This window comes from Larus michahellis, chromosome 13 (genome assembly GCF_964199755.1).
Source record: "Larus michahellis chromosome 13, bLarMic1.1, whole genome shotgun sequence".
In the NCBI taxonomy this organism is placed as follows: domain Eukaryota; kingdom Metazoa; phylum Chordata; class Aves; order Charadriiformes; family Laridae; genus Larus; species Larus michahellis.
Genome location: NC_133908.1, coordinates 6872542 through 6887425, shown reverse-complemented (window position 1 = coordinate 6887425; position 14884 = coordinate 6872542).

The window sequence follows — 14884 nt, the reverse complement described above, 5'->3', positions numbered from 1 at the left end:
CTTAATGGTACCAGGAGAGTGGAGATGCTGGAAATTCCTTTTTTTAATTGTACCATGAGGCAAAAGTCCTCTTTGTCACATGTCCCTCTGTGGCTTGGAAAGTCCTTTCATCCAGGTCAATGGCTCTTAAACAGAAATGCAGGAAGCACCATCACCTGTAAAATCCTTCCTGGGGGCTTGCTGAATTACTGTCACAGACGTGGGGCCAGTGCAATGCTTTGGCAGGAGGATGAAAGGATTTAAGAGGGTCTCCTTAATGGCTTGTTGAATGAAAAAGCTGGAAAAAAAAAAAAAACTGACCTAAAGCATTTTAGGTTCCCTTCTGGAATCTGTGTTATTCTTTGCACTTCACCAATTCGAGCTGCAAGCTGAAAACCTCCTGCCTGCTTTTAAGGATGCATTCAGCCCCTTGTGTGTAGAGTCCCACAAAACCCATCAGGATGCAGGCAGCCATACCTTGCCTATCAGCCAACAAAGGACTGGCAGAAAGAGAGACAATAAGTGAGCAAATTTCCTGCCATATCTCAGTAACACACAGCAATACACGCCACCATCAAGGCCTCTGTGAATATCAGCTGCCGTTCCACCAGCCTGATAACACTGACGGGTACTTGGTCACAGGCACTGAGAGCTTCTACGCCCACTGTGGAGCAAACAAAGGAAACGGGAGGAATTGCATGGGGTATTTTTCAAAACTAAGATGGCTCAGGATTTTTGGTTTGTTGGTGGACATCTAAGAAACTACAGCGTGTGAAAAAATGTCTGACAAGGGAACCTCATCTGATCGGTGGTTCACGCTAAGCCCCTTTGGACAGGGGAGGTGGTACTGCCATAAAATATACTGTTATGGCTTCCATTTAAAAAAGCACACCTTAACTCTCGGCACATACAACTGGTAGCCCTGAGAAGGCTAAAAGCCGTGGACTGCTGCTGTGGGGCTGCACAGGCTCACCATGTGTCTGCAGCCGAGAAAGCAGGGGCCGAAAGCAGTCCAGCTATTCCAGGAATGAATTCAGCTGGCTCTGGAGGTCATGCACAGCCAGATTAGCCTTCCCAGGAGCTCGGCATTTGCTACCGTGTCCTATGGAGTTTCACTGATCAAACTCTGCGGAATTTAAAGGCTGAGCCTCAGGCAGGACCCAGGTACCTGCAGGTCAGATACAGGATCGATATCTCATCTCTGGCCAGCAAGTCGGGTCACTGGGCTGCCAGTGGCACGTGCCCAGGGCTCGGTGGAGCAACGGGAGGAACCAGCCCCCCTCCCACCTTGGTCCGCAAAATCCACGCTGGCCTATTTGGACGATTACTGACGGATCCTGTGGCAAAGACACGGTACGGTTTTTCTGCACCCTGCCTCCAGTGCGTTCACTGGATGATTTCACGCAGCCAGACATGGCCAAAAATATGCCTCTGTGAACTAATGAATTGGTTTAATTGTCTGCCAAACCTGGGAGCAGCCAAAAGTAACAAATTAAAGTTTACAATCCTGTGGTCTCATTTACAAGGGGATAATACAGCAACTGTTTATTTTGTGAGATGTTGGAGTGAGTCGGGAGAAAATTACAGCCCCTATATAATATTAATAATAATCATCATCATAAAAATACTTTTAATAGGAAACACCGATGGTTGTTTTGCTCCATTAACTTGCACTATTGTTTCAGCCCGTCTGGCTGCCGACTCAGCAGGGCAGGGGGTGTTGATTCCCCGGCGGCAAAACCGGCTCCGCAGCCGCAGCAGCGCACAGCAGCCTCACGCTGCGGCGCGGGAGTTGAACAGTCGCCACGGCTGCAGCCCCCACGGGAGAGCCTGCGGGGCCAGGGGATGCTTCATGGGGCCGTGGAAAGAGCTCCAGGGGAGGAAGGAGATGCCTGGAAGCTGCCGGGAAGACTTTATGGCCGATGTCCCCAGCCCGTCCCCCAGGGGCTGGGGAGGGATGTGGGAGCAGCAGCTCCGCAGTTTTTGGAGGACGTGGGAGCTGCACCCTCAGTGAAGGCAGCGCGGTGCCTAGGGACGGAGGTGCAGCATCAGCGCGGCCTGCGCCGCCAGCAGCCTGGCTCCCGCCGACAGGGACGAGCCGGGCAGGCCCAGGGCTGCTGCTCCGGCCCATGCCCCAGGAAGACCCCGCTGACAAGCGGTGTGAGCGCGTGGCTCCGTTCCTGCGCCTGCCTGGCGGGTCCCCACGCTGTGATGCTGGGGAGGGCTGAACGCCCGGTGCTGCGGGCGCTGGCAGGGGCCCACACGCCATGAGCCAGTGAGCAAGCGAAGCCGGTGGCAACGTCTGTGCCAAGCACAGGGAATTTCAGGCTTTCAGCCTATTTCGAGCCACTGCATCAAAAACCCAGGCTACAAATTCCCTCGTGCACGGGCTGCCCAGCGCTGGGGCTCCCCAGGGCTCCGGCAGCCCGTCCCATCCAGCCACAGCTCCAGAGAGCTGGGGGCTCGTGAGAGGGGTTTCGGGATGGGGAAGGGTCCTATATATGGGAAAATTGCTGTAATGGACTCTTTTTTTTCTGCAAAATAGATGAGGCCCATAGGAAGCTCGGCAGCTGGGCGAACGGCTGTGTCGCCAAAGGCAGCTGAATGGGAATGCGAGAGGGGGAAAAATAAATAAATACATCCGTACATCCCCATGAAATGAATCCCTCCCCATTCAGCCATTTCCCTTTATTTCTTCCTTTTAGAAGCAAGGTTATCGGGTCTAACATCACATCCAAACATTTCAGCACTAGCATTATACGGGATGCTCCAAGGTCAGCGCCTGCAGCTGTAAACTCATTAGTCTTGTCTTTTGTGAGAGAAGAAAGCCTCTTCATTCCTCTCTCGCCCCCTTCCCCCCTAATTAAAATTAAAGTATTTCCTGGCCAAAAGTCATTTCTGCATTCATTCATCTCAATTCTTTTCTGTTTGGATAAACCACCCTCTGGTACTCCGAGGGTGTTATGTATACAAACTATAAACTCTTAATGGTCCTGCAGTGTGTTATGGCTGGCCTAAAGAGCTAAAGCAGGCTCCGAAAAAAGTGGTTCTTGGCAACGCCGTGTATGGGGTTCAGGCTCATCAGTCATATGCAATTAGAGATTAAAAGTGCTTGATGGACTATAGGGGAGACCAGCACGGAGGGAGATTAGGAATGTAGGAGAGAAAAGGCAAACAAAAGCTTTTATCTCTGCGCAGCAGTTGCTACTACAAAAGCAGCGGCGAGAGGACAGGCCTCGTGTTTCCCAGGCGCCCGCAGCCTTTCCAGGCTGGAGGGCCGGGATGTGCTGGTTGCGGTGCCCCATCTCCACCCGGGCGACCACCCACGTCTCCAGCGGGGCGACGCGAGGCTTCGGGGACCCCCAGGGCCGGGGCTTGGGGGGAGCGCGGGAGGAGGCTCGCTCCAATGCACAGGCTTTCAGGATGTTGTCACCAGCTTCCCAAGGATGCAGTGCCTGGCAAACCCCTCCCCAGCTGCCAGCAAGGGCCAATCTGCCCAAAACAGAGGCACCTGGGGGGGCATCAGGAGTCTGAAGGGTTTATAGGGGAGGGGAGGGAAAAGCATCCCTTCTTTCTGGAGTAAAGGAGTGCTTCCCAGTTGGGGTCCTGCTGCTTTGAAGCAGAGGAGGTTGGTTGGCACATAAGTGCTTTTGCAAGGTTTGTGACCATTTATCTGCTGTATTTTGCTGAGTGCATGGGGCCTGCTCCACGCTGAAACAGGCTGTTGGAGCAAGGCAGCTCCCTGCTGAGCCCCTTGCTGCCCGCACACAGCCAAGGACAGGCAGGAGCAGGACACAAGAAGAGGTGAGATAAGCAGTTGGGATTGGCAGGCGTTGTCTTTTTCTTCTCCTTTCCTACCGTCTGTCTACATAGTCTCTCCAGTTCGGGGCAGGTTTAAAACATTGGGCTGATGTGAGCTATAGTGGGGCACAGAAATGTTTTTTGGTTTTGGGGTGGGGTTTTTTTTGCCAGTAGAGGAGTGTTTGGGTTTGCAGTCCAGAAAAGATGAACTTTTTTAGGCTATCCAGGGCGAGCTCAGCTAGAAAGCCCAGCTGATCTAACATTGAACACACCTTGGATGGGCCTGCCACACAACGTATTTTTCCTTGCAGTGAAACACAATTGTTTTGTTAACGAGATTTGTTTTGAGCTAAGAAAATGCTTGGCCCTCACTGGAAGGGAAACGAGCTGGGCTGGGCAGCCTTCATCCCAAGGTGAAATGTAGACCAGTCACCAAGGATTAAGCACCTCTGTGCCATCACTGTACCTGTGCTGGAGGCTTTTCTGGCAACCCTCAGGACTTGGAGCACCTTCAGGGCTCCAGTGCCCTTTGCTGGGTCACTGACTCAGCAGCAAATTAGGGGACGGGCTCCATCAGCTGAGCTGCCGATGTGGCCTGGCAGGTCTTCTATGGAGGCAAGGACACAGCTTAGCTTGCAAAATTGCGTGAGTCTTTCTTCTCTGCCTCTTCAAACACCTTCGTGCTTTGTGTGCAAGGAAGGTGTGAGACAGCTCTTCAGCGCACAGTGGTCACTGCAGTCCAATAAACTCTTTCCTGTGGTATCAGGAGACACAGGTGAGACTCAGCACTTTGTGACCTTCTTGGTGAGGCTACCTGAGAGTGTCAACCCATGGAAAACCAGGAGGCTTCCCTTCTTTCTTCCCGCAGCACATTCATCCTTCCATCCCTTTGCTTTTCCTACCCACAGCGAGCAAGAGAGCCGGGGAGGCACTTGGCCTGCCCAGCCTGAAGGAAGGAACTGACTCTTTATGGAGTTTCGTTATAGAAGTCTCAATCAGCCATTAGAGGTTCATTTAAATGGGTTTTCTTGAGCATTAATAGGTTACAGTAGTGCATTCACAGCCAACTTTCCTCAGGTTTTGCAGAAAGTGGCATAAGTGGATTCCTTCAAGTATGTGTGATTGCTCATAGCTGCTGAAGTTGATTTGAATCACTTGCTACCAAGCTCACCAATTTAGCCTGACAAATTGTGCATTATTAAATGGGGGAAGGGAACAAAGCTGTGTTCTCCCAGGGAAGAAAATGCAGGATTTCTCATCAGTGAAGAATGATTCCTCTCATCAGCACCATCTGAGAAAGGCCATAATGAACCATTTGCAGCTGAGAGCAAAAGCCTTCAGTCTTCTACATTCCTGATCAGTCCTCGTGCTCTGAAATTCTGCCTGGAGCCAGCCATGGGGACAGGTAAATCCAACCAATAGTGCTACATGTGCAGCTAAGAGTGTGCTTATATCAGTGCTCCTTGGCCACTCTCATGAGACATCAGTCCTGTCCTCCGTGCAGCTGACGGTGGCTCTGCCCGTCTGTTCAGGAGCACTTACTGACTGCAAACTGTGCATGGAAGAGGAATTCGGCCCCTCGCCCTGAGCATTTGTACTTGCTAAAGTAACAAACATATTTGGAAGGTTTTTATCTTTGATGTGTTGGATAGAAAGCATCTGCCATGCAGGAAATAACTGTCTGACTCTTCGGGAAGCTGGTCTTACTTTCACCCACACAAGCTGCTCGCCGCTCACCTGGCTCACTGGAGATCGTGCATGAGGTCATGGTGTTGGTGCTTGGAAAGGGACTGGTCTCTATTACTGCAGTAATGAGATTACTGCTTTGCATTATATTCTGAAATGCATTTTAGGTGCTTTCAATCCAGACACCCCAGCCTCCGACCCCAGCTGCAGCAGTGACTGGGTATGCAAACAACACGCTCTGTCTGGATGACACTGGAGTATAATTAGTGTTTTTAACGTAGTGCATAAGTACAGGGCTTGCTGGATGCCACTGCTCCATCAAGCCTGGCACCCTGCTTAAGTGTCCCAGCTTGCAGGGGGCTGTGTGATCAGGTGCCACGCTGCGCTCGCAGGCAGGCACGGGGGTTATTAATGCACTGCTATGCGACAGCCCAGCTCCGCGCGCCGGCTGCCGGCTCAGTCCTGGGGGACCGTGGGCACCGTGCGTCTCGCTCTCAGCCTCGTGGCCTGATGGATGGACCCGTGTTAATGAGCTCCGAAGGGAACCGCGTGGAGCCCTCCCTGCTGGAGGCACAAGCCTCCAAGGGAGGGAGTTAAAAGGGGGCAAAAAAGAGCAGTAGAGAAAAGGGATAGACTCCAGATAGCTCCTTGGGGGATGTGAAGGTTGTGCTTGATTAAAAGCAGTGCTTTATGAAAATGTTATTTGCTATGCTTGGAAGATGACATTCAGCGCAATAAGAGTGCACAGCAAAACTAATATGCTCCCTATGGAAAGGGCTGGTGTGTGTGCCTGTGAATGTGTCCTACCCTCTTAGCTTTGATCCCTCGTCTTTAGCAGCTGGGTTTTTCCTCCCAGTGCTGGGAGGTTCCACTTTCTCCCAAATACACAGGCATCCTTCTGCCGTGGCAATGTGCAAGCAACGACGCAGAAAGGGTCTTTGATGAGAAGACTGACAAGAGCACAGAACTGTGACTGCCTCTCCGGGACACATGGGTGACCCGTATCAAAACCTCGGCCCTCAAATCCCGTCCTGAACTCGCAGGGTGTATTTGTTTTGGACGCTGTCAGCTTGGCTACACCAGCACGGCTGGAATGAGCCTTTCAGAAGGTGATGCACAGATCTACTTCCAAGTAGTTTGCACTAGACTTTGTCTGGACGTGTTTGGTTTTTAATGCTTTCCCAGAACACTTGTAAATTTTTATTTCTGCTGAGAGCAGGAGAAACTAGCTGCTGTGCACAGAATAAAGTTGATTGTCTACAAAGTTTAATGCTGTTTTCTTGCTCTATTATTTGGCCATTCTGTGTTTGTGCAAAACTCTGTTTTAAAGCTCACTCAGAGCTCCTGGGCTGTGCAAGGAAGAGAAGGGGGGAAAGCTATTTCTCTGCTTTGCCAAAATATACAAAAGTTTTATGTACCATGATGGAAAGTTAAGGTGAAAAGGGCTGGATCTGAGACAAGAAACATTTCTTTAATTTTCTCTACTTTTTTTTTTTAACAGGATTTGCTGTTGCTTTGAAAGCCTCCTGCTATTTTACAGGCAATAAAAAGGAGAGACTGAAAACATTTATTTCCTGAGACTTGCTCGTTTCTCAAGCTCTGTTAAACTGAGCATGCCTAGCAAAGGGAATGGGACGGCATGAGCCCAGCGGACCCTTCATCCAGCTGGGGACACCAAAGTTTGCCTGCCTGGCCCTAATAAACGAAAGCTTCGTTCTGCTTTGCAGCCCTCCTCCCGTCCCGTGTGTCCCACGCAGCCCTGGCATCCCCCAAGGACGGGACCTGCCTCCCCGGAGCCGCAGGAGGTCCTGGCTGCCAAGACGGCCGTGCGGGCAAGCAGGCTGCCACCTCGGTTTCTACACGGGTGACTGCTCTTGGCTCACAGGTAAGCCAGAAGATTTTGCACGGACAGGTGCTGGCTGGTGGCAATTGTGTCCCCCTGCTCAGCCAATAATGTCATCTGGCGCCCTTCTCACGGGCTGACAGGTTACAGGTAGTGACAGATCCTCCGGTCTGGCCCGTCTCCTCAGCCCAGCGAGTCTCCCCCCGTGGCACAGCCCGCGCCCAGGGCCCCAGCAGGATGCTCACCCTGCCCTTGGCTTCTCCCAGTGGGTCCTCGCTGGTGGCAAATCCAGGCCATGGACGTGGAGGCCAAACCTGCAGCTGCATGTCAGGGGTCACAGACCGTCTCAGGAGCATGTGCTGTAAATGAGAGGATGTATGAAGTCAGAAATCTTTTCACACAATTCACATAGAGTCTAGCCTTCCTTTGGCCTACAGCTTTACTTTTACTTACTGCCATTGTTTTTGGCTGAAAATTACGAAGCTAAAAGAGCATCTGTTCCAAATAATGCCGGTCAGGCTTCTGGATAACAGCTCAGCAGCTTCTTGTCAGGAGCAGTTGCTGTGGCTTCTTGATTACTCTTAAGATGTATTCAATGTTTTGGGAAGGATAAGGGAGTATAGGAAGGTAAGAAATATTTGTTCATAGAAAGCCCAGATACCAAAGGCCCAAACATCTTAGCTAGGGTATGTTTAAAAACAACACAGTTGAAGTGAAATTTCTCAAGGGGAAAGAACATAGTACAGCTTCTGCAGCGCATTAAACAAAGACGATGTTTTTTAAAGTCGGCTGTCAAATACAATGTGAGTACAAAACAGTCTCAGTTGGGGGGAATGTACTTAAAAAATCTGAATCTAAGAACTCTTAATATCTAAAGATACCATCTTTATTTAAGTTGCTGCTCTCTAGGCATGAGACACCTTCTTTATTTGGTTTTGATAGGAAAATGTCCAAAAACGTGTTTGCTTCAGCTCACACCAAGGCAGACATTAATTAAAAATTTCTGAGCTGTATTTTCAGCTAGGAAGGTAATCCTGTTTGCCTGCACACCTGAACCTCAGAGGATTTTTTTTTTTTTAAATATCCTGCAAAGCTCAGGGAAATGCTGTCACCGCAGCAGATCCCCTCTAGCCTGCCTGCCCTCCGCCTGAGCACTGGTTGGCGGCTTTGGTTCTTCCACGGCTGGGCTGGCTGGGCTTTGGTTGCCATGTCCCGTTTGCCTGCGGCGCAGCCTGTCCTGCGGCGCAGCCTGTCCTGCAGCGCGGGCAGGGCCCGTCGGGCAGCAGAGGAGTGCCCGCTGTCACCACACCTGCGACTTGTCCCCGTCTCCCTGGCTTGTTCACAAGGTCACTTAAATAGCAACACGCTTCTAACTTCTCTCTCTTTAGACTAGCCAGCAGTGGGATTGGTGGCTTCGTTTTCCTCGCGGTGGTGCCGCAGGAGAGCTGCTGGGCTCCTGCCAGCCCCTGCCTGCTCCCCCGCTGCTAAACTCCCCTTGCTGGCCGGGCTCCAGCAGCACGTCTCATGTTCAGCCAACCCCAGTCCCTCCTGAATGCTTCGGTACGATGTTTTTCTTCACTTCTCCTAAATTGGTTGAAGGCTCAACCTCATTTGTACCATTCCTCATGAATCCACCGGTGGTGTGGACTTGTGCCCATCGGAGGTGCATGGCTCCACTCAGACCTCACATGGCATCTGCCTTTCTTTTTAATGAAGTTTTATTTTGGGCAGAGGACAGGGAGGAAACAGCTGGGCGACTACACCCCTTCATACAAGAGGATGAGGCACGTTCCACTCCTGGAGAGCGGCTGGGGCTGGCGTGTGCCTGCTGTCCACCCCCATCCCCCCATCCCAATCTCATCCCTATCTCATCCCTTCAGGCTGCTCCTCAGTTTTACTGGGGGCTACACCAAAGCTCCCTATCTCCTCACCTTCGTATTCTTTTCACCGCAGACTCTACATTGTAGCAACTCAGAGCCTTACGATGGGAATTCTCTATTTGAAATGTTGGACTTTAATTGGCATCTTTATTTGTGGCTTTGATTTTAACAGGAGCAAAAGGGTGGCTTTGAGCACGCATGTGAGCGGGTGCCCTGTCACACAAGCAGGGCAGGGGTGAGATGTACGCCACCATGCACACCTGAACTTATTTTGTCAGCCCTGAGTTTCAAAAATGTTAGTTTCTTGAAATTTCTAAAAATACAGAACAAAGCCACAACCTGCCCTCCCCCCACCCCTTATCCACTCCAAGATATTTATTAGCAAAGACAACAGGTAAGTACAGCCACAAATTCTACAAAAGATAAAATACTAACTTTTAAAGAGAATAAATGGGATGTCAAAGTCTGACCCTGCTCCTGCTAAATTCTTGGCTTCAGTGACACAAGATTAAATCCCAAACTGAAGTTTTCCTTCTAAGTAGGAGGGGGCAATGGCAAGAGCTGCACCTTTGTCACAGTCCGATGGCTCATTGCTGAGTTTGACTTGAACTCCCCACAGCGATAGCTGAGACTGGGGGTTACCGCGTCTGCAAGCCTGGGAGGTTATGGATGGGACCTTGTGTACCCAGATCCTGCGCTGGTCTGCATCGCTGCCGGGTGGAAACGCACAGCAGGTTCCTCGCGTTTCCTGGGGTAAGGTAGGAAGATGGGGTTTTGTCCTGATTTACTTCCCTCCTGGTCTCTCGGGTGACTGTTGCTCGTGAACATGCCTGCACGTTTTGGAGCACTATTTCTCTCCTTTCCTTTAGTTCTGATTATTCCCTGTCTCACAGTACTTTTCTGTTATCTGTTCAGATGGTTAAACTGGAGATTAAATGGAGTAAAAAGTTATTACATTGAAAAAAATGAAACTTCTAATTTTTTTTGGCTGAATTCCCTTGACTAAATTATGTGGGTTTTTTATTTGCTATAGCAGGTCCCCAGGCTCCTGACTAATGTTACAAAATGTTAATGGTTTGGGTCACTTCCCTGCACTCCCCCACCCACCCCCCAACCAATATCATGGTCTGTCCATCCTGAGTGGTTGGGATTTTTGTGTTTGATTTTATTTTTTTTTTAAAGTCTCTGCTTCCCCACTGTAATAATATGAGCGCAGCTCCATTAGTGCTAGCACACATGGGCCCCGTGGTTATCCCTGGGCTGTCTAAATCTGTACCCTAAGCTTCACAGTGTGCAGATCATCAAAGAAATGGTAAGAGGGAAGTGCCAGATTGCCACAGTTGTGTGACAGGGTCACTAATTTATACGTATCTGTAAAGAATAACATTTTCTTGCAATCCTGTTGCTAAGCCTGAAGGTAGACAGCTGAGTCTTTCAAGGATAAAACTAGTATTGCAATGTTGGGCTACAGAACAGCACTGCAAGGAGTGGATTCCTGGGATGTCATGGGGGAGCCGGCTGAGGCACGCCAAGAGGCTTTGTCCAAGCTGGAGGCTGAAGGTTACAACCTCATCTGGAGTATGGGAATAACCAGAGCTTCCACGGTGGAGACGAGCCCTGAGTTAGGGACAGCCACAGGGTGGGAGAAACGCTTCGTGAGACACTTGCCCGAAGCACGATCCCCCATTAATTAACAGGAAGGTTTCCATGTGCTGTAAATTCCAAGAGGCTTTGCTTGGCAGCCCTGTCAATCATTCCCAATGCACTCCAAGAAGGGAAATTTGGCCAGTTTAATAATTCTTTGTTGCCTGCTGTGTATTGAGCACAGACCTTTGCATCTGCCCTGCTGCTAGCGTACCAGGCGAATGCTTTAGGGGGGCTGTTTTGCTTCATTTGTGGTGCCGGCACGTGAACAGCTGGCAAAGCTAAGCTGTATCCCTCCTACTCCCATGTGCTGGAGAGGTTGAAACCTTGCTGAAATGTTCATTTTTCTAACATCCTGCAAGATACGACACAGCCCTGCGTTCTGGGGCCCGTCATGCACAAGGCAGCTGCAGGCAGCAAGAGGGCAGATTACAACAGCATCAGTTCAAATCTTTGTCTTTATTCCCACACCAAAAACAACCTACAAACAACCCTCCCCTGGGTTTTCCATGAAATGAAGCTCAATATTCACAAGGCAGTGAAAAGCAAAAAACCTAAAATAAAACAAAAAAAAAAATAATATAAGGGACTTGTTATTCCCCAAACCATGCATTATAAATGCAGGAAACCCGCAATTAGAGTTGCACTTTCTAGACACAGCTCAGAAAAGCCTAAGCAGAATGCGTGCAAAAAAAAAAAAAGGTGATTGCATGGGTATGACATCCAAGGCAACCTCAACCTGACCCTGTAGTGACCTACATAATGACCACAAATTTGTGATTTAGGCCTGATTACTTCAAACTGAGCTTCAAAGAGCTAACAGAGTGGTAGGGGATTTTTTGTTTTGTTTCTTTGTCCCTTTGCATCAGTGCTGTGGGCAGCTTTGGTGGAAGCGGCTGGACAAAGTGGCCTGGAGGTGCTGTGCAGCCGCAGAACACTTCCATGGGGACAGGGCTCTTAGCAGAGCTAAAAGCAGGAGTTTGCTACCACCATCACAGGGTGACCTCCTGCATGCTGTGCAGCTCCTGCGATGCAGCTGGTACTGGGGGGATGGGGTTCCTGGAGTAACTGGGATGCATTGGTGGACATGGAGCCAAATGTGAGGTTAATTCAGTGATTTACAGGCTGTGCCGGACCCTGCACCGAAGGCTTCTGTGCTTTATAGGAGCTGCATTCCTGCCTCAGCTTCTCCTCCCTACATTAAAGCTGAGCAAATGGTGCAATGGCAAGCCTTAATGTTCAGATTTTGGGCACAAGGTGAAGTTAAAGATGGGGGCAGCTGAGCCAGCTCTGCTACCAAAGCATCTCCTGCCTCGTCCCAGAGAACAGCCTTCCTCCGTGCAGACCATCCGTCACAGGGAGGTGGCGTGCGCCTGAGTTCTTGTGTCACAATAACTCCACTTTTGTTACTTGAGCTTATTTGTAGCCTATATAATCATAGCAATTAGATACAACCGCTCTTAGCTGCATAGCTTAATTACAACTAATGCACATCATTTCAATTAATTTTAATTATATGGAAAATGTGAAGAGTCTGTTACTCCATTGTTAAAATCATTTGGGACAAACAAGACTAAAGTGCTAAATTTCATAAAGGACCTAGTTATTAATTTTAACTCACTAATGAATGGATGTGTCTCTAAACTCTCCAAAGATGTAGTCTCTACTTGAAGAGTCACTGCTGTAGACTTATGGATATACTGAGATTTTGTCCCAGCCTTAAATGCAAAATGGAAATGCCCCATACTGCTGTCTCAAGCAATACTTCTACAAAAGTTATTTCATGTTAATTAAAAGTAACCACCTTAAAATTAACATGCACTGCTGCTGAAATACCACTGTGTGGACACTCCTCTGACAAAATAAATGTAGGCATGACCACTTACTTGGAATAATTTTAGCTTCTAATTAATCCAACAATTTTCTAAGACATTGAAATCTACCTCCTACTAGCTCATTTCTATTTAGTCTTTGAAAGAAATGTTTAATGCTCCTTGGGCAAGTTTGGAAAGTCTTATTTATGCTATGTACTATTTTTATCTGCTTTTATAAATGCCACTCCCTTAGAAATAAAATGTTTCTGGAGTTTGCTACATTAAAAGGAAAAGAAAACATAGCAGAAACTTTGAGTCCTGTTTTAAAGCATAAAAGGGTTTATCTTATCTAGAGCAACCGGTACAGGATAACCAGTGTTATCTTATCACCACATATTGATGTCAGGGTTTAAAAGGACTTGAGGCTGTTATGCTACACGGAGCAGAACTCCTACACTGATAAACACTGATAAAGCCGCAGTGCTCTAATCTAAACTACACCTTCTTTCTGCCCCAAATACACATGAGAAGAGCCAGAAGTGTTTTTCCTAGCACAGCACAATCCTCTGAGCGAGGGTGGGCTCCTTGGCCCGTTGGTGCTGCCGGGGACGGGCCCTTGGGGTTCCTCGAGGAAAAGAGATGAAACCCACCTCCAGGACGAGCTTAGCCCATGGCCATCGCTGAGCTCCAGCCTGACAGGAATCACCTGAACCAAAGGCACAAGGTTTTGCCAACGGGCGATGTTCATGTGAGCAGGTAATGTATGGGCTTAAAACTAATTACCTTCTTCGAGTGGTAGCAGCCCACACTTGCAGCGCTGACTGTACCAGCTTCAGCCCTTCAGCAGCCTGGCTGGAACGGTCTGTAATTTCTTCAGGCAGGGACGTGCCGCCCTAAGGCCTGCACTTGGAGAAAAACAGACACCCACGGAGTGAAGCGGGCCCGGCAAAGTGAGAGCCCGTCAGATGGAGGACGCAGGCTAACAATCCAGGTTGTATACGTGGTTTCTTCTTGCCTGTATAACGTGGATGCCAGTGATTGATGTTAATGTAATTTTCCTATGTTAAGCTATTGAATCAGTTACTTCCGCAGGAACAACATGGTTCCCAATTAACAACAGACTGATGTGAGAGTGCCCATGCATGGTAACGGCCTTGGGGTCCCACTTTGCCCTGCTGCGCTCCAGCGTTGCTCACCCACAAACCCACCAGGCTTTGGGCACGGCCCGGGTTTGCCTCAGGGAGGGGGTTTCTGGAGAGAAACCCTGTGGTAAAGGCATGAGAAGGCAGTGTGACGCTGATGGCATTGGGCATGGTGGAGCCAACGGGAAACCCAGTCATGGACAAGGTCCCTGCGTCACTTCTGCCTGCACACAGCCTCTCAACGGGGGTGGTGCAGCGCGATGAGGCAAAGGGCAGAAGGCAGAAGAAATCCGGATGTACAATACCGGTAACCAACATGAAAGCTCATGGCACGGACCAAAGTACAAGGCTGAGATAGTCATGCTGCAGAGGTTCGAAATGTAGTAGTACATAGGACACCCACATAATCTATGCATGAACTCAGAGCTTGACACCTCTTGCCTGCTTGTGCAATTCCAATTAAATGTCTGTGCATTAATCTCTCTGTTAATAAAAACTCACTTGCTTGCTCTCTCTCACCTCCATTTTCTGCCAACTGCAGATAAAACACCCAGGCAGCCCTCTGCTTATTTGATCCTAAGGTGAAGCTATCAAACAAGCTTGCAACCTCACCGAAGGATCACACAGAATGAGAAAGTGGGCTGCAAGGCAGATTAGCGAAATCGCTTCCATTACAGCTCCAAGCACAGACATATGCTATCTTGGCAAGTTTCTTTTACAACAAGCCTAACTTTCCTCCCTTCTCCTTCAGTTTTGCTGTGGTGTTGAAGTCCCTTTCTCTAGGCGCTCGGGATAAAATCCCGCACTTTGGAAGCACGGCACAGCAGCTTCAAAAGGCCCAACGTTGTGCTACCATGAGCTGCACGGGCTTCTTTTATTTGAGCATAGCTGCCCCATCCAGTTGTAGATGTCACGCTGCGTATGGTACAACATGCATCGTCTCAGTGTTGCCTTGAGCTGACAGAGTGTGATTCCCAGCCGTGTGGCAGCAGAGCCACTGCTGCTACAGTCCTGGGGAACAGAGATTCTGCTCACTCTTGCCATGCTTTTTTATAAACAATAGGTGGCAATTTTACCAATTAAGTGCGTGGGGAA